Source organism: Dromiciops gliroides, chromosome 3 (genome assembly GCF_019393635.1).
Source record: "Dromiciops gliroides isolate mDroGli1 chromosome 3, mDroGli1.pri, whole genome shotgun sequence".
NCBI lineage: Eukaryota > Metazoa > Chordata > Mammalia > Microbiotheria > Microbiotheriidae > Dromiciops > Dromiciops gliroides.
Window position 1 is genome coordinate 409834697 of NC_057863.1, and position 20601 is coordinate 409855297.

General features: G+C 39.8%; 1 protein-coding gene across 3 annotated transcripts in view; it reads left to right on the forward strand.

Annotated features, from left to right (window-relative positions):
* Positions 1 to 20601, forward strand: part of HECW2 (HECT, C2 and WW domain containing E3 ubiquitin protein ligase 2) — a 449127-nt gene that overhangs the window by 410 nt on the left and 428116 nt on the right. The window lies entirely within an intron of this gene.

Consider the following 20601-nt stretch of genomic DNA (forward strand, 5'->3'; position numbering starts at 1 on the left):
GTTAGGAGCTTTGGGAGCAGGAGCTGTCTCCCTTAGCGTTTGGAAGGTGTTAAAATTCTTGGCTAGGGCCTGAAGGGACCTGGAACTGCAGATTTAGAGGAGACATTTCCTGCAATGTGCAGCCGCAGATGTCTAGTTCCTTCATCCCTTGCCTCCTCCAGAGCTGGATGGTCTCCCTTTATTAATACCTCCCAGGAGACTTTGTGACTTTTTTCCACTCCTCTCTTCGCTTCAATCCCTCCCACCCCATCCTAAGAAAGGATTCTTTCAAAAACATTCTCCCCTCCCCCGGTCTTTTCATGTTTCATTGCCTTTGTAGTAAATACAGGAAACTTACTGTTGGGGCTAAAAAAAGGGTTAAATCAATATTAAACTTTTAGGAGATGACAAATAATTACTGGCAGGTATGCATTGAGGGGAAGCAACAGAGGAGGGCAACTTCTTATGGGTATGTAACCTAGTACATAGTTCTAGTTGAAGAATCCTGCTGTTTGCTTTCATGGCCTTAAACTGATGCAAATATTGAGTCTAGAATCTTATTTACAAGAGTCTCACCGTTGGGTGAAGCTCATTTTTCTCAACTAACTTCCTTTGATTCCTGTGTCTTAAAGTGGCCAGATTAGTTTAATTAATGAAAGCTGCATTAGACCTTTGTGAAATTTCACGTGTTCATTTTGTCTTGAAAATAAGGCCATCTCTCTCTCTCTCTCTCTCTCTCTCTCTCTCTCTCTCTCTCTCTCTCTCTCTCTCTCTCTCTCTCTCTCTCTCTCTCTCTCTCATATTCTCATTCCCTCAAGGATTTATTCCTCCTGTTGCCTAGAGAGTTATTTTTTTTTCTTCTGATTTCTCTAGTCTCCTTTCAACAGATGGCTTTACAAATGAAGAGATTACCTTTAAGACTATTTTAATTTTAAAACATGCATACATTTGCACCAGAAGGGTTTTTTATGACTTTAGAGTTAGGCAAACCTGGGGCCTATTCTAGTTGTGTGAATATTTGGAACTTGGTTAATCTGTGGGATCATCAGAAGCTTCTTGCAGGGCTTGTTTATAAATGAAAGGGAGACAGATGTCTTTTCTTGTCTGCTAGGGATTCTATGTATAAGGAGTCATTGTATTAGAGAGAAATTTCCACTTAACTGTTAAGAAAAAATAAAGCAATTGTTTGGCCTCCCAAAGGAGACATTGTATCTTTACCACCTTATAGCCTATCAAGTTAATTTTGCCCCACTTTGATCATTTTTAAAACCATTATTAAGCTACTTGATTTTCTTTTCCTATTGTTTCTGGACTAGTACATATGTCTCCAAAGGCATTGACTCCTTCCATCTGAAAGAGGTGGAACATTTATGTATCATATGTATGTATATGTAACACATATGTGGATATATAAATATTTTTCTGAATTTGAATTTTTATACCACTTAAGAAAGAAAAAACCCTACCTATATCTTAAATCCTATTTTAAATACCCACAACCACTTGGAAGAATTAACTCATAGTTGGAAGGGATCTTAGAGGGCCCCATGTCCAGTGTTTTCCAAACTACATTCTGATAAAATCTGGTACTCTGCCTTGATGTGGAAAGGGGTTGTGAGAAAATTTCATTTGCTATTAGCCTTTCCTCCAACCATTTATTTATTTAGTTAGTTTTTTTGGTGCTGGTGCTGGTGGGAAGAACAGGACCTGTGGTTTCATCATTCTAAGGAACTCTCTCTACCCATGCAGATCAGCAACTCATCTGTAACTTCTAAACTCAGAGTGTTTCCAGTGACACTGAAGGGTTAATAATTCTCCTTGGTTATATAGTTTAAAGGTGTCAAAGAAAGGACTGGGTCTTATGAGGCCATCTGCCTATCAAAAATACTTAGAGCATGTAGCAAACTTTTGTTTTGGAACTAGGATTGATTTCTTCTTTGCTCTAAGATTTCCCTGACCATTATTTTATCCCCAATGCCAGTACTTATGTGTTGGGCTGATATATTTCAAGCCCCAAATGTTGTAAGGACAATTTACTTTAGGGAAAGGTGCCTTAGTTCAGTATCTCTCTTGGATGTTCACATAAATATTGATTGACTGATTTCTATGATGGAGTTTTCCCAGTCATCTAGAAATACTGTTAGACTGTATCACAAATTTATACAAACTTAGGGAACATTATCTTTGGAAATGAGTGTGTATGTGTGTGTGTGTGTGTGCGCGTATGTGGGTGGATGTGGGTGAAATATGAAGGCATGGGCATCTTTAGATGTGTGACCTTGGACAAGTAATTGTAGGGAGAAAAACACTTAGTAAATTGTAAAAGATTATGTAAATATGAGAGATTTGTGTTTAGTGGTACCCAAAATACTTTTCTCTAGGCCCTAGTTTAAAGTTTACTTGCTGTGGAGTTAGAGGTTTCAAAGTGCACTTCTTTTATTTACTGTGTGACCTTGGGCAAGTCACAATCTCTTTGTGCCTCAGTTTCCTCATCCCTAAAAATGAAGGAATATTGGACTAGGTAGTCTCCTAGATCCTTTTTAGCTCTTAAGACTGCATGGCCTCTCTAACATCGAGAGGTTCAAATGAACATGCCAGCATACTCCTTCTAATCCCCTTCCTTACCTAGGTTGCAGAGAATGGTTGTGTGTCATGTAATGGCAAGTAGATTACAAAATTGATTTTCCCAATTTAGAGAGTGCTTTTGATAATAACTCCTCTTGTGAACCGGTAGGGAAAATATTATTACAAAGTAACTGCCCAGTGTGCACAGCTCTAAATTTAACCAGGAGCATAAGCAAAGCCTGACCTCTGGAACAGGGGGGAAGGAAATTTAAAAAGAAAAAAAAGTATTAACTATGTTTAAGTCAGGATGGATGCCATTGGGTTAAAAATCATACCTGTTCATTATTTTAAATTTTAAAACCCTCCTTTACACCTACCTCAGCAAAAGGCAAAGAGAAACTGATGCTGTTATTTTTATTTCAGTCCAACTGTGATAGCTTTAGACTCTTTCTTTTGGCATCTACCCAGGATAAATGTTTCTGCAAAGAGCTTCTGCCTGATTTCAAGGCATGCCAGGACACTTTCTTCTACAAGGTTGACAACTAAGAAAGGGATGAACTTGCAGAATCGGTTTTACTTGGTGGGGAACTTTGTGGATGATCCTTGTTTCCCCCTCCCCCACCTTCAAAGTCTCCTCAGGAGAGTGTACCTTTAAAAGAAGGGGGGCTTTCTTAGTAAGGCTTGCTAGAACTCTAGGCCAGAATGATCCCTTCTGCTGCCACTTTTCCTGAAAAGAAGTGGAACAGTTTGGCATCATTCATTTGAGAGGGAATGGTAATGTTGAATGAAGAACCTTCCAGCCCAGGTAAGGTAGTTCTGGCTTATGAGCAGAAAGGGACCAAATATGGGGCTTTATTGGAGTTCATGAAAGACCTGGGAACCAGAACTAACAGAGACAGAAGTCAAAGCATGGTGAAAATTAAGTTGAAGATGCTTTTGGAAGGACATGGTTTGGAAATTTAAATGATTTTATCAATATTTTGACTGCAGCATCAAATCAATCTTTGTGTTAAATCAAGAAAATCAGAAGTAAAGTAAAATATAGGAACATTGGATATTGGGGAAAACAAGATTCTGCTCTGAGAGCATGAGCTCTTTGAGGATGGGTCTGCTATGGGATATTCTCTGTCCCCTTTGTGGTATGTTCTGCACAACACATACTCAATAAGAGGTCTTTGAACTTAATTATATTCAAGATCTAAGCATAGGTATGTGTAACAGGAGGCTGGGAGCACTGTCAGATAAAAACCTCTAGCATTCCCCATACTTGATTCTTTGGAGCATTGCCCTGACCCTGTGAGGGACAGTGGCTAGAACATGACTGACAAGTTAGCCTCCTTCCACTCCAAAGGGAGAAGGAAGGTGGAATCCACATGAGAAGGGGTGAGAAAGGGAAAAGAACAAGAATTTGTTAAGTGTCTGCTATGTACCATGCACTAAAAACATATTTGAGAGTATATACCTGGGTCTATCCCTGCGGACATGAAGAATGGGCACACAGCACCCTTGGCAGAAAGGTAGAGGAGGAGCTGCTGCTGTTGCGGCAACAAGAAGCTATGTATGCTGGGAACCAAGAGGGATACCCCTAGGAATCATGAAGGCAGAGTGCTAGGCTATATAGGACAAAGATTGTGCAGCTGAGCCACATACCAGAAGCTTGCAGCAGGCACTGGGTTTGTTGAAACTGTTCAAGCCGCGGAGACCAAGGCTGATGATTTTTCATGCTCCTCCTCCCCCTTCCCCTTTGTTTCTCTTCCCAAGAAAGATGTTGTACTTGTTCCCTAAGTATCCATTTCTTAAGAGTTTGCTTTTTGTTTCTTTTTTATTTTAAAACGGTTTTTTTCTAAATAAATGTGGTCAAATCGTGTTATCTGTTTGTACAATAATAGAGAGGGAGCATCTTGGGCATCTTGGAAGAAAAGAATGGGAGAGAAAAGAGAAAGAAAAGAGAGAAAAATGAGAGAAGGAAGGTGGAAGGGAGGGAGAAAGAGAAAAATAGGGAAAAGGAGGAGTATAGATTGGGGAGAGAGATTTTGCAACTGTAATATACAGGATTAAGCTTTAATAGGTAATGGCACTGAGAAATTTAGGCCACCCTGTGTATTTTTTAGTGCAGATTCCCTGGCTGGGGCTCTGAGCTGTATAAGAGAGAATTATTGATTCACTTTTATGATTTCTCAGAGCAACGAGGGAAACATGGAGCTGGACCTTTCTAGATAAAATGAGTTAGAAGTTTGGGTTAGGGGAAGGCTGTGATGAATTGGTCTTAGAGAAATGGTGTTCTATGGAACCTTTTACACTCTTGATCACCCTCTTCTTGAAATTCTCCAAAATTTTTTTGACACTACAATTCTCTTGATTCTCTCCCACCTTTGCGGCTACTCCTCAGTCTTCTTTTCTAGATTTCCCTCTAGGTCATGCCAATAAACCATGGTTTGTCCCCCAAGGCTCTGTCCTAAAACTTCTTCCTTTCTCTCTCTATGTGGTTTCACTTGGTGATCTCATCAACTCCCAAGGATTCAATTGTTAACTCTATGCAAATGATCTCAGTTTTATTTGTCCAGCCCTCACCTCTCTCTGGGCTTCCAGTTTCACATCTTCACCTGTCTTTTGGACCTCTTAAATTGCATGTTTTGTAAACAGCTTAAATTCAACACTTCCAAACTGAACTCATTATCTCTCCCCACAAAAAACCCCAAAACAAACCAAAAACTCAAACAAACAGCCCTTCTTCCTAACTTCCCTATTACTGTGGAGGTTACCACTTAATTAGGCTTACAACCTAGGTGGCATCCTTGATTCCTTACTCTTACCATTCACATCCAATCAATTTCCAAGTCCTGTCCATCCTACCTTTCTAACATCTCACATTCATGTCCCCTTCTCTCCTCTGACAGTGCCAACACCCTTGAGCAGAGCCTCATCACCTCATGTATAGATTATTGCAAGTCTGCTGGTTGGTCTCCTTGCCTCAAGTCTCTTTTTAGTCAAATCTATCCTTTTTTGTTTTGTTTTGGTTTTTTGTGGGGCAATGAGGGTTAAGTGACTTGCCCAGGGTCACACAGCTAGTAAGTATCAAGTGTCTGAGGCCGGATTTGAACTCAAGTCCTCCTGGATCCAGGGCTGGTGATTTATCCACTGCACCACCTAGCTGCCCCCTACAAATCTATCCTCTTTAAAAAAATCAAATTTATTATTTTTACTAAACTGTAAAATTGATCTGCCTAAAGTACCAGTCTGACCATGTCACTCACTTAGTCAATCAACATCAGTGATTCCCTCTTACCTTTAGGATCAAGTATAAAAATATGTTGGCTTTCAAAACCCTCCATAACTTTATCCCTTCCTACCTTTTCAGTTTTCTCACACCTGGCACCTCAACATGTACTAGGAGATCCAGTGACACTGACCTCTTTGGTGTTCATTGCACATGAATTTACATCTTAATATGAGCACTTCCACCCATTCCTGTTGTTTGCTCCCTCCTCATCTCTGACCCCTGGCTTTTCTGGCTTCTTTCAAGTCTCAGCTAAAGTCCTGCCTTCTTCAAGAAGTTTTTCCCAGTTCTCCTTTATCTTAGTGTCTTCCTTCCCTCAGAGATTGTCTCCACCTTCCTTCCTTTCTTCCTTCCTTCTTTCCTTCTTCCTTGTACATAACTGTTTGCACGTTGTTTTTTGAGACCTATGTGCTTAGCACATAGTAAGTATTCAACAACTACTAGTTGTTTTAATGTCTGGCATTTGCTAAGAGAGTCCAGAATCCCCCAATTTTCAAGCTGTCTGGGCCATTTTTGTGGTGTCAGAGTCCCTGACTTCTCTATTCACTGCTTTCTCCAGACCTTGGCCTTTACCACCAAGAGTAGTTTTTGATCTTGGCCTCTATCTATAATTGAGGGTGTGAGAGGATGAAAGAGATCTGCCAGGTCTGCTCTGTCTCCCCTGGGTGGATTTCTTCTCAGAGCCTTATATCACATAGGTTACTTCAGGAATGGTATTATATTCTCCAAGAAAATCTGAATATTTGGTGCTCATGGCCTAAACTTATGCAACAAATGCCATACTTCTTAGCCAAAGCTGCTTTGAATGTGGACTGTGTGCCAATTTGTAATAATGCCTTTGCAGGCTGCCCAGCCGATGAAATGATTAATTATGGATATAACCTTTTTATATCACTCCACTAAAATCCTCAAAAGCTTGGTCAGCATACCCAAACGAGAAGAAATGCATGAGTGTTGTTTGGAAGTGATCTACTGAATTGTTTAAGCATTCCCCCCTTTCCCCTCCCTACAAAGATGGCATAGTGTGTGTGTGTGTGTGTGTGTGTGTGTATGTGTTTTGTGGGGCAATGAGGGTTAAGTGACTTGCCCAGGGTCACACAGCTAGTAAGTGTCAAGTGTCTGAGGCTGGATTTGAACTCTGGTACTCCTGAATTCAGAGCTGGTGCTTTAACCACTGTGCCATCGAACCATTCACTTTTGCCATTCCTTTCCCCAGTCTTTTCCTCCCCTCCTTCATACATGGAACATGTTCCACATCTCCATCTATTGAAATTCTTTTTTTTTCAAGGTTCAGGTCAGGTGTCATCTCTTCTAGGAAGCTGATGTTTACTGCTAAAAGTGATCCTTACTTCCTCAGAGTTCTTGGGTTTCTTTTTTGTCCCTGTCACATATAACTTTGTATCAGACTTATTGGTGTACAAGTCATATCTTTCTGGTAGACTTTAAGTTCTTTGGTCATGTTTCATTTTTGTATCCCCAGTTCCTAGTATAATGCCTGGCATATAATAAATATTCTTTGAAATGATGTGGTGCAGTGGATAGGTAGAGTGCTGGGCTTGGAGTCAGGAAGACCAGAGTTCAAATCTAGCCTCATAAACTTACTAGCTGTCTGACCCTGGACAAGTCACTTAACCTCTGTTTGCCTCAGTTTCTTTTTCTGTAAAATAGGACAATAATATCACCTACTTCCTGGGGTTGTTGGGAAGGATCAAATGACATAATAATTGCAAAGTACTAAGCACAGTGCCTGGCACATAGTAAGTGCTTCTAGAGCTAATGTTCATTAGCTATTATCAGTATGCATACTCCTTTCAGTAGCTCCTCATACTGTAGTTTCTCTTTGTGGTCGCCATTCTGCTGGCAAGATTCTTCCATGAGGACCTTTCCTCTGGTACCAGACCCACAATCAGAGCAATCATAGAATCATCAAGCTAGGAGGTAATCATCTAATCCAGGCCATGGGCTAAATCCAGCCTGCTGCCTGTTTTTGTATGGTCTGCCACATGTTTGTTTGTTTTAAATGACTGGTGAGGTTTTTTCTTTTCTAAAAAAGTAAAAATCATTCTATTAACTTATAGGCAAGGGCGGCTAGGTGGTTCAGTGGATAGAGTGCTTGGCCTGGAGTCAGGAAGACTCATCTTGAGTTTAAATCAGACACTTACTAGCTTCGTGACCCTGGGCAAGTACTTTAACCCTATTTGCCTCAGTTTCCACATCTGTAAAATGAACTGGAGAAGAAAATGGCAAACAACTCCAGGATGTTTGCCAAGAAACCCCAAATAGGGTCGCAAAGAGTTAAACATGACTGAAAACAATTGAACAATGACAACAAGCTCACAAAACAGGTTGCTGGCTGGATTTGGTCTGTGGGCTGGTTTGCTCACTCCTGATCTACTCTGACCCTTTCATTTTACAGATGAGGAAACCGAGGCCCAAAGAAATGACATAATTTTCAAAGGCCAGACAGAGGAAACAGAGACTAAATGGGTTGGGGAAAAACAATTCAAGACTACCACGGAGAGCTAGTGAACCCCTAAAAAATTGAGTTTGTGTGACTCTCCTTTGACCCCACCAGCATTCTTTTTCCCTAGTGCAAAGTTTGGCAATGTCAGAATTGGTATCAAAGATGGCTTCCAAGGTAATAATCTAAGGCAGCAGTTCTCAAAGTGTGGTCCAAGGACCTCTGGGGTCCCTGAGACTCTTTCAGGGGTTCCATGTGGTGAAAACTATTTTCATTTCTAATATGACAAATATTGATAGATATAAGTGACATAAACAAAAGCTCTTTGGTATTCTCAATAATTTTTAAGCGTATAAAAGAATCCTGAGACCAGTAAATTTGAGAACCACTGATCTACATATCTTCATCAGAGGCAGTCAGTAAAATTCATTTCTTGGCAGGTGTGAACCCTTTTCCTATGGGAGAGTCACTGACCATGCCTAGGGAGCTCAATGCTAAAAAGCCAGCAGCTAACATTGTTTAGTGTCCTTATAGGGGTGAGGGGTAGGGAGTGGGTGGGGAGCAGTATTTTACCAGGTACCTGAATTGCTGCTATCCTTATGAATGGCTTCAGGGTTTCTTTTTGTCCGTGTTGGTGTTGCCTCTTTTTTTTTTTTTTTTTGGTTGAGGCAGTGAGGGTTAAGTGACTTGCCCAAGGTCATACAGCTAGTAAGTGTCAAGTGTCTGAGGTTGGATTTGAACTCAGGTCCTCCTGAATCCAGGGCTGGTGCTTTATCCACTGCACCACCTACCTAGCTGCCCCCTATTACTTGTTTTTTTTTGTTGTGTTTTTTTGCGTTTTGTTTTGTTTGTTTTTTTTTGGTGTTGCCTCTTAATAGACTGATCCTGAATGAAATTTGGAGTCTTACTTATATTTTAACCCATTTTGAACTTCTGTTGGCACAAAAACTGTGTGCATATTATTAGCATTAATGGCTTTAGGAACATGCTGGTAACAACTTTTAGGTGATCTATCCTCAGGTTTCTCCAGGAGTACTACCTTTTTGGTAACACTTTTAGATAGTAGGGTTCAGTCTACTCAGTTATATATACTAGTCAGCATCTCCATTAAAAAATTCAGTTAAACAAGCAAACTGTGTGCACATCCCCTACAGTGTACATGGACTGAAGATACAACTCTGTGTAGAGCTTTGTGTTGAGGGAAATAGCTGGAAAAGATGTGAAGTTCGGATAAGACAGTGCTTGTTCTTTTGGAGTTTGCAGACTAGTTGGAGTTAGGGTAAGGGATATTTTAATTATACAGATTATAATATTATAAAATAATAGAATAATATGTGACAAGAAGCTCTACAATTAAAGTTCTACATGTATGATTGGGGAGGGGCGAGGTCGTTACTGACTATGACACCTAGCTGCCCCATGCAATGGGTCACTTTCAAACAATCAATTAATCAAGAAACATTTATTAAGCACCTACTATGTGTCAGGCACTGTACTAACTGCTGAGGATACAAAAAGAGACAAAAGACAGTCCCCCGGGTAGCTAGGTGGCACAGTGGATAAAGCACCAGCCCTGGATTCAGTAGGTCCTGAGTTCAAATCTGGCTTCAGACACTTGACACTAGCTGTGTGACCCTGGCCAAGTCACTTAACCCTCATTGCCCCGTAAAACACTCCCAAAAAACAACAAAACAAAACAGTCCCTGCCCTCAAGATCTTAAAATCTTCAAGTGGGGTTAAGGGTAGAATCAAAGTAGTTATTGTGAGTGGTTGAATTTTGGGATAGAAGATTTAATGTTTGTTTTTTGTAGTTGTATTGTTCATTCTATCCAACTATCCACTTTGGGAATTACATACACAGCCACTTAGTTCGATATCATGAACAGAAGAGTCAAACGTGGCCCCAAGGTCTATATAAGGTCCATAACACTTCTGAGTGTAATCCTAGCTAGATTAAAATGTAAATAGAAAATATTTAACAAAATAAATAAAATACAATAAAACATAGAAAATATTACATTATAAAACTAAGTCAATATGTGGCCTGCAAGTATCCTTCCTTCCTTCCTTCTTCCCTTTCTCTTTTTTCCTTTTAGAATGAAGAAAGTCACAGTAGTATAGTGATAGAAATCCTATACCATATGGTCATATAGGCTGAAAGTACAAATTATTTTAGAAAGACTAATGTGGAGATTACTGAGAATGATTACTATAAGGTTCCCCCAAAAGCTTAAGCACAGATTCCTTGTAGGTGACTGGATAACCAAGCTATAATTGACTAAAAAGTTAATTAGCTTGTTTCAAGGTACAATTCTGACCTTTTGAGGTTGATATCAAGTGGTGCAACCACATTCCTTGGTAGCACTATTAAAGAACAGAATCCTGGGTAGTAGGGAGTATGGGACTGATTGCTGGACTATTTTTCATTAAACAAGCATTTATTAAAGGCAAAATATGTGCACAGGCCAGAACCAGATATGTAACTCATTGTGTGAAGTGCTAGAGACATACAAAAACATATAAGTCCACACTCTTGTCCTCTGGGAGCTTATGGTATAGTTGCAACATTAATACATGAATTAATCCATTAGTACATAAGTGCGTCATAAGTAAAAAAATGGAAAATGCTATGAGTTCTGATAAAGAAAAAATCATAGAAAAAATTAGTGACAGAGACTTTAGAGATTATCTGCTTCAACCCTTTCAAGTTAAAAATAGGGAAATTAAGGCCCAGAGAGGTGAATAGATTTGCCTAAATTCATTAGCAGGAAGGTAATGGGGGAGGTAGCAATTTAGTTGGGATTTGAAAGATGAGTAGGATTTTTTTTTAATTTAAATTTTATTTTATTTTATTTTGTTGGTGAGGCAATTGGGGTTAAGTGACTTGCCCAGGGTCACACAGCTAGTAAGTGTTAAGTGTCTGAGGTCGAATTTGAACTCAGGTCCTCCTGAATCCAGGTCTGGTGCTCTATCCACTGCGCCACCTAGCTGCCCTGATGAGTAGGATTTTTACAGGCAGAGATTGGGAGACAGGGCATTCTAGGCCTGGTGCAAGTGACAGCTGGGGATATGTAGAATGTGTTCAGGGAATGAGAAGTAGCTTACTTTGGTCCATAAAGTATGCAAGAGAGAAGTATGCATGTAAGAAGACTGGCAAGGTGGTTTGGAAGCAGCTAAGGAGGGTTTTATGACTTTGCAATGCCTCTGTCTTAACAACCTGAGGAGTCAACAATGCAAGGGATACTTTTCATAGGCATGGACTGGTGTCCTGCTCAGTGGGGAGAGGCAGATTTACTCTTAGTATAGTCTTAGGCATTTCCTAGAAATAAATAGCAAAGTAGAAGCAGAAAAACAATTTAAAAAACCATTAATTAATTACTAACGACTCTGAAAGCATTAGGACCTCTGGTCAACACAATGACAAACCACAAATTCAGAATACTCCTGATGGAACATGCTAACTATTTCCTACCAGAAAAATGATGGATTCAGAGCATAGAGGCACATGCACATATATGTATATGTACACGTGTAGATATATACATTTATATTTTGTATATGGTCATTGAGGGAGTTTGTTTTGTTTGGCATGTTCATAATAGATTTTGCTTTTCTTGCTTTTTCAATATAGGAGGGAGATGGTAGAAAGAGAATGCAGACCTCTGAAGATAAAATAAAATTGAATTTAAAAAAGAAAATAACAAATATAGTAAAAAACAAAAACAGAAGTTACACAGAAGGATACAATCCTGTCCTCCATGCCCCCCATCAACAATTTTTGGAGTTGATTTAGGCTATATTATATTTGAAAATCCTAATCCACCAGCAGATAATTTTTTTTAGTGAGGCAATTGGGGGTTAAGTGACTTGCCCAGGGTCACAGAGCTAGTAAGTGTCAAGTGTCTGAGGCTGGATTTGAACTCAGGTCCTCCTGAATCCAGGGCTGGTGCTCTATCTACTGTGCCACCCAGCTGTCCCCCACCAACAGATAATTGAAGAAAAGAGCTAACCAATTACTATCCATGATCACATAGGGAAAACAGGCCGAAAGAACGGGAAGGAACATAGGTCCATGTGAATTTTAATGGGAGAGAGGGAGAAATGACATAACTTTCAAAAATAATGAACATTTTTTAATTTATATTTTTGAATTTCAAATTCCATTCCTCCTTCCCTCCTCCCTGAGGTAGTAAGCAATCAGGTGTGGGTTATCCATGTACAATCATGCAAAACACCACTGTATTAGTCATTCTGTACAAGAAAACTTAAATAAAAGGAAAAAAAATGAAAGGAAGTGAAAAATCACATGCTTCAGTCTACGTTTAATCAATATCAGTCCTTTCTTTGAAGGTAGATAGTATGCTTCATCATTAGTCCTTTGGGATTGTCTTGGATCATTATAATGCTGAGAATAGTCAAGTCCTTTACAGTTCTTCATCAAACAATGTCACCATCTCTGTACACAGTGTTCTCTTGGTTTTGCTCACTTCACTATACATCAGTTCATACAAGTCTTTCCAGGCCTTTTTGAAATCATCCTGCTTGTCAGAGAAATGACACAACTTGAAAACATCTGAGTGCTATCCAAGCCTGTATGTTCCATTGCTGTGGGTACACTAAAGTAAGCCAGAGTAGACATGTTTGCCTAGGACTCCATTCTAGGTGATGATGGCTTACTGTATTTTCTGACAGTCTAGTATATCATGGAAGGAGTACTAGACTGCAGATGAGGAACCATGGGTTCTGGTTCTGGACCTTTTGCCTATTTATTCTGTAGCCTTTGAAAGCTCACTTAGGTACTCTGAGTCTGCTTCTCCATCTGGGGTTTAGAGTAGGTGATTGTAAGGGTGTTTCATAATCTGTTTTGCCCTATCCTGGAAGGTAGAGTATAGACTGAGTAACACCACAGGTCTAAAAAAACTGCTAGTGGTTGAATGTCCCAGGCCATTTTTATGGAATCACAGCATTAGAATCCTTAAACTAGAAGAGACCTTGAGAACTCATTTTATATACCCTATGTTTTTAGGCAGAGACCAGATTTATACCATTCTGACTACGTAGAAGGGGGGGACAAACTATGAGAGAAAGGACATGCTAGCCCACCCTAAGGTAATCCTACTAAATTCTGAATCATTTTCTAATCAGTTGTATAACCATTCAAACTTAAGCTTTAATGATTCAGTATAAACTTGTTTCCAGTTTTTTTTGCCAGAATAAGATTATTGATTTAGAGCCAGAAGGGGCTTTTGAAATCATCTAACTCAAATACTTCACTTTACATATGAGGAAACTGAGACCCAGAGAGGTCAAGTGATTTGTCAAAGATTATATACATATTAAGTGGTAGAGACATTCAGAACTCTTGCCACTGTACCAAGAGTGCCTAGATCCTATTCTTGGTGTAATAACTCTTTTTTATCTAATTCAATTCAATAAAGCTTTATTCATCCAATTTCAATAAACACTAAGTAACCATTGTCTGTTGCTCACTACCCAAGGTGGCCCTTAATCTCATGGACTTTATGGTAGCTGGATTGATGAGCATTACCAAATCCTGTGTGATGCAATTAGAAGCAAGTTAATTGCTTGGACTTAGCTGAAAATGAGGGGTGTTTAGGTCCTTGAAGGAACGGATTGTAAATAAAATTGGTCCTGCTAAGTTAGACTCAAGAGGCAGTGTGATGGAAGGAAAATAGGATTTGGAGTCAAAGGACTTGGCTTCAGATTCTGACTTTGCTTCTTTTTGCTCATGTGTCTGTGGTTAGGTAAGTCATTTTGTCTCCCAGGACCCTTGTTGCTAGATAATTTTAATGGCCTGTGTGGCTCTAAATTGCATGCTCCTGAGTTTCATTCCAGTTTCATAACAAGTTGTATAAGTTGATATACTTGACTCCCTCCCACTCAAAACAGACAGAGATCTGATTAAGCTGAAACAGGGCAGAAAAACCTAGTTGTTATGGTGGGTCATCAATTGTGCATGAGTCAGTAATGTCATTAATGCTGATTTTTGAACAGAGTAATTTCTGTTATATTCAGCATTGGCCAGGTGCTTACTAGAGCACCGATCATAATTTATATTTCTACAACTTCAAGGATATAGGAAAACTGGACATTCGGAAGAATGCACCAACATGATGGAAATAAACATTACAAAAGCATTCTCAAAGGTTATTTACCTAAGAATAAAGAGCGCTGAAAACCACTGAACAACAATGTTGTGGTTTAAGATCGCTTCTCATTCTACTCTTAGATTTAGGGGGCTTCTGGTTAAAGCAGAGTCGTAAAATCTTGGAGTTAGAAGAGGTCGTGAGGTCCAGCCTTCTCACCACAGGAATTCTTTCTATAAAACCCCTGACAGATGCTCATTCAGCCTCTAGAAAACAATTCGTTTTTTCCCCCCTTCATCCAGAACTCTGTTAGTGAGTGAGACATACCTATCCAATGTATGGACTATTGAAACCTTTCTGATTTATCATAAATGCTCTGTTTGAGCCGTTTAGTTATAGGATCAGTGTTGTAAATTGTAGAATAGTTCCTGATCTTCATTGATGGAAAAAGTTTCCTCACAAAGAATTCCCTAAGCTAATGCAATCACAGGTCTACCCTTCCACCCACCATATACAAAACCCAATGTTAAGTAGTAGGTGAAATGAAGATAATTATAATGGTTCCTACCTCCATGCTGCTCACAACCCATCTAGTGGGTGGGCAGGAGGAGAATATGACACAGATTTGACTAACACCACTCCCTCATCCCATCCCACCATTGTGGTGTAATGGAAAGAGAACTATATTTTTTTATTCAGAAGACCTGGGTTTGAATGCTGGCTCTGCCACTTATTATGTAACCTTGGGCAGTAACTTAAGCACCTGAGCCTCAGTTTCCTCATTCTTGAAATACAGTTAATAATGCCTATCCTGTGTATCTCAAAGGGTCATTGTGAGGATCACATGAAGAAACTTTTATTCATTCATTCATTCATTCATCCATCTATTTATTTATTTATTTTTGCAGGGCAATGAGGGTTAAGTGACTTGCCCAGGGTCACACAGCAAGTAAGTGTCAAGTGTCTGAGGCTGGATTTGAACTCAGGTCCTCCTGAATCCAGGGCCGGTGCTTTATCCACTGTGCCATCTAGCTGCCCAGTTCTGAACATCAGTGAGTGGATGAATAGTATTGTCATCAAATGGAAATAGCAAAATGGGAATGAGTCAGTTTTGAGGGAAAGATAAGTTCTATTTTGAACATGTAAAATTTGAGATGCTGCCAGGACAGCTAAGAGAAGATGTCTAAGAGGTAGATGAAATTGTGTTTCAATCTTGAGACAGGGGTTGGGACTGGAAATATAAATGTGAGAAACAAGCTAGTAGAGATGTAAGGTGAAACTCACAAAATCATAGTCTCCAAACAATTATTTGATGGACCACTTTGTGGTCACATTGTGACTCATTTTGTGAGCTTTAATCTCTCAAACTCTAAAACCAGCATTCTGTGAGTAATCTGAGGTATTACAATGCCCTGAAACCTTCATCATTTCTCTGTTCTCAAATAGGTCCTTTAAATTCGCTATTCAGCCCTTCTAACAATCTGTCTGTCCCATTTTATCTGAAAACTGTAACTTCATACTGAATTTTTTTTTCATACACGTTTTTGCCTTTTTCTAAAGCTGAGCTGTTCATGTATGGAAGAGAATATCTTGCATCCCAAACAAGTTGATTTAATTCTTTTTTTCTTATCTAATAGCTTATTTTCTGCCCTTTTAAATAACCAAACTGCTCACATAAGCAAAAGACAATTCTCTGCATTGGTATTAGTTGAAGCTTTGTATGTGGATGAGATAGCCAAAGAATAAAGTACAGGAGGGGGAAAAAAAGGTAGTCAAAACCAAAATCTTGGTCAACTCCCACCTAAAAAGGACCCAGAGATGAGGGGTCAGAGCATCATGAAAACCAAGGAAATGTGGTGTCATGGAGCCTTAACCAATTGTAGTTCCACTCCTTTTCCTGTGACAGGAGGGAAGAATAGAGAATGAATGAAGATGTGGAGAATTTTAGAGGTATGGAGGCAAAAAATTGAACAAGGTCATGAAAGAAAGCCTTATCCTTCTCAATAAAGGACGTCATCTGATTTAAGTGTGTGAGGATCCATGGGTTGGGGAGGTTTAAGGACTTGAGGAGAAAGGAAAAAGTTTGAAGTAGTTGCTGCAGGCAGAGAGAATGGTGGTCCTTTATTCTCCTCATATTGATTCCCTAACAGCAATGAAGCCCCAGCCATGATCATGCAGGCAGCATACATTTTTTGTTTGTTTGTTGGTTTTTGTTTTTGTTTTTATAGGGCAATGAGGGTTAAGTGACTTGCCCAGGGTCACACAGCTAGTAAGTGTCAAGTGTCTGAGGCTGGATTTGAACTCAGGTCCTCCTGAATCCAGGGCTGGTGCTTTATCCACTGCGTCATCTAGCTGCCCCCAGCATCCATTTTAATGAATGACATCAGTTCCATTTTGAGACTTTCTTCAGCAATGCTTAGCAGCTTGGTAGCAGGATTAGATAAATCAGATGGAGGCTGCCCAGGGTTTTTTTTTTTATTAAATTAATTTTTATATTGCATTTAATCACCAAAGAGATTATTTCTATACACACAGCCAAATGCAAAAAAGAGGATTCTGTATGAAACTGTCAGTCTTCATTTCATGCTGCTTGCATTTTGAGTTTACCTAGATTTGAATAGAACTAGGGAAGGATAGGAGAAAGGTCAGAGGCAAAGAATTCTAGGGTAGAGACTAAGAGATCATTGAAGTGGGTGCTCATGGGTTCAAGATTAGGTAATGAGGGGGGAAGCTAGGTGGTGCAATGTATAAAGCACCAGCTCTGGATTCAGGAGGACCTGAGTTCAAATCTAGCCTCAGACACTTGACACTTACTAGCTGTGACCCTGGGCAACTCACTTAACCCTCACTGCTCCCCCCCAAAAAAAAGAAGACTAGGTAAAGAGGCAAGTGAAACAAGGGAAGGAAGAGAGAGATTGGAAGACCAGGGACTTAAAGGACTGGAGGTCATGAAGGGAGTGAAAAGTTGGTTTTCTATGAATGAGAGAATAAAAGCAGAGGGAAATTTAGGAAGTTGTGGTTAGAGAGTAGAATTTTGGTATTAAGAGATTATAGGTGGGTCAGGCCCTTGTGCTGTGGGGAATTTTAGGCCTTTTAGGGAGAGAAGAGGGTATTGGGAGATTTATCACCCCAAGAACACATTGCATTTATGCCCAACTCCATGCTTTTATTCATAGTGCATAGTGAGCAGCCCTTGGAGAAAGGAAGACTAGGGTTCATAGATTTAGAGCTGGAACAGACCTCATAGTCCAGCTAGTTTTTCCTTTTACATTTAGAGAAATAGAGACCCAAGGAAGTTGTGACTTGTTCAAAGTCACACAGGTAGTGTCAGAGGTGGGATTCAAACCTAGGTCTACTGACTGTACAGGCAACATTCTTTCTCTGCCTCTCACTCACCATGAACTCCTTTCCTTTTGCCCCTCACCTGTCCAGATTCTCCTGATTCTTTAATTTATGTTCCTTCACAGAACTTTCCGTGACTGTTACGGTCTTCACTGATTTCCTCTTTTATTGAGTTCCTCCTATAGAGCAATTGAACATCAATCCTATGGTGCTTTACTTTGTGCATTAGATGTTTTGTTGGTTAGTTTTATCCCTTCAACTAGTTTGCAAGTTTCTTGGCGGTAGAGACCTCTTCTTCTGTGTACCCTTACATTACCTAGCTCAGTGTGGGCATAAAGTAGCACTATAAATTGATTGATTTTGCCAAGAAAGCCATTTTCATGGCTGTGTTTCGGATATTAAATGCTAAACTCTCAAATAGAGATATATCAATAGTTAAGTATCCATGGTTTCATCAGTTTCGGAACTCTGGCTGTAACTTAAAGTCTTAGAGAGTTCCCTGAGATTCAGAATGCTTTGCTCCTGGTCACACACTACTCTCATGTCAGACAGACATATTACTGTATTATCATACTGCTTAGGAGCTAACAGGTCAGAGAGACTAACTGGCCTTTGAGGTAATCGTGTGCCAAGCTCCATTCTTACACTGTCAACTGCCTACAGCAGGACAGACTCCTACATGTTTCACTGGCCCCTTACTCTCAAAAAGTACAAAGCAGAACTTATTTTACCACCTCCAACTTGTTCTGCTGCCTGATTTCAAAATTTTTGTCCCCAGCACCACACTTAACCCAACCTCCCATGTTTTAAGCCTCTTTAAGATTCTTCCCTCTCCCTTACTTATCTCATCCAAGCACTTGTCAAGTCTGGTTGATTTTTCCTCTGAAACACCTTTTATATCCTTGCTTTCTTCTTCATTCCCAGCATCCTAATACAAGACATCACTGTCAATTGCCTAGACTATTGCAGTGCTCCCTCAATAGCTCTATTTCCATTCTTTTCTGTCTCCAAACAATCCATCACACCAATGTTAGTCGAATTTTTCTTATGCATAGAACTGGTGGTAGGTTTGTGAGATTTTGAGAAGGAGCTCAACAAATCATTATTGGTCACTGATTGAGTAGAGAAAAATTTGTTCTAATCTTCTCATTTTGTAGAAAAGGTAAGTAACTTGCCCAAGGTCACACAGGTATAGAGTGGCACAGCCAATATTTGAACTCAGGTCCTTTACCTTAAAATCCAGGATTCTACAAACCACTGCCTTAACCACTCTGTCTTCCTCAGAATACTTCTGATTGCCTGCCAAGGAAAGTTCAGACCCTTTTGCTGTGCCCATTACATTTTTAAGGCCCCCTATAATCTGGTACAACCCTTTCTTTCCCTTTTTCCTACCAGGTAGTCTAAACTCTAGTCAAACTGGACGCCTTGTTCCCTGTACATGCCCCACACTGTAACATTTCTGTGCTGTTATTAAATGAGATTTTTGTAAAACTGCTTAGGTGGCTTCCAAGTCAGGATTGGAGTCCTGTCTTTGATATTCTGTTTGTGTGACCCTGGACTGGGCACTTAATCTCTCAATGTCCTCAGACTCTAAAGTTACAAAATACAGAGCACATGCTGATCCAAATCAATAGAATGAATAACCTTTCTAGTGCTTCCCAGTACCAATGAAATTAAAGGTTTGGTCCTCAAAAAGGGATTTTAGAAGTCTCATTTTACAAATGAAGAGGCTCAGGAGAATGAAGCTCAGGGAAGTGACCAGTTACAGTGGTAGCATAAGTAGCAGTAGTGCTTCTTTAACTTTTTCCCATTTTCCACCCCTTTTCATGTGAGACATTTTTATGTGACTCCATGACTGCATGCACAAGTGTAAAGTGTGCAGGTTGTATGTTCAGTATCAAGGCTGTAGTGATCTCAGTTAAGGACCCCATGTATGATCAGCACCCACAATTTAAGAATCTATGGTTTAGTGGATAACATGCCCAGTTTGGAGTTAAGAAGATCCAAGATAAAATCTGGCCTCACTGTGTTACCCTGGATAGGTCACTTACCTTCTGTCTGCCTCAGTTTCCTTGTTTGTAAAGTGGGAATAATAATAGTACCTACCTCCCAGAGTTGTTGTAAAGATCAAATGGATAATAATTATAAAACACTTATCATGGTGCCAGGCACATATTAAGCATTGTATAAATGCTGGTTTTGCTGTTGTTATTCAGCAGAGGTGGCATTCAAACTCAGGCTCCCTGACTTCAGATCTGGAGCTCCCTCCTCTACATAACACTGCCCCAGCACAAATGGAGATACAACCAGCTGAGAATTGGTTGTAGAATAGAAAGTGGCTTTTTTGCCCCCACCTTTAAAATAGCCTCTAACATCTTGAATACAGTTTTATTATATTGAAATTTATCTTTGTAATATTTTGTTTCTTTATTTTTTCAAGAAACAAAAATGGTTTTTTACATTTTACCATTTGAAAGTGCAAATCCCAAGTGTTTATGAAAGGCTCACTGTAATGTAAGAAGACAACATAAATTTCAGTATCTCAAATTACATTTCCCTATCCAGTGCCCTTCCCCCCCCCCCCCCCCCCCGTTCTTATTCTTTTTTTTTTTTTTTTTTTTTTTTTTAGTGAGGCAATTGGGGTTAAGTGACTTGCCCAGGGTCACACAGCTAGTAAGTGTGTGTTAAGTGTCTGAGGCCGAATTTGAACTCAGGTCCTCCTGACTCCAGGGCCGGTGCTCTATCCACTGCGCCACCTAGCTGCCCCCCCCCCCCCCCCGTTCTTATTCTTGATCCTTAAGCCTTTTGCCATGCTGTTTTGCCCTTTCTGGAACCTTCTTCTCCCCTGACTTTTGTGCCAGTGTTTTCCC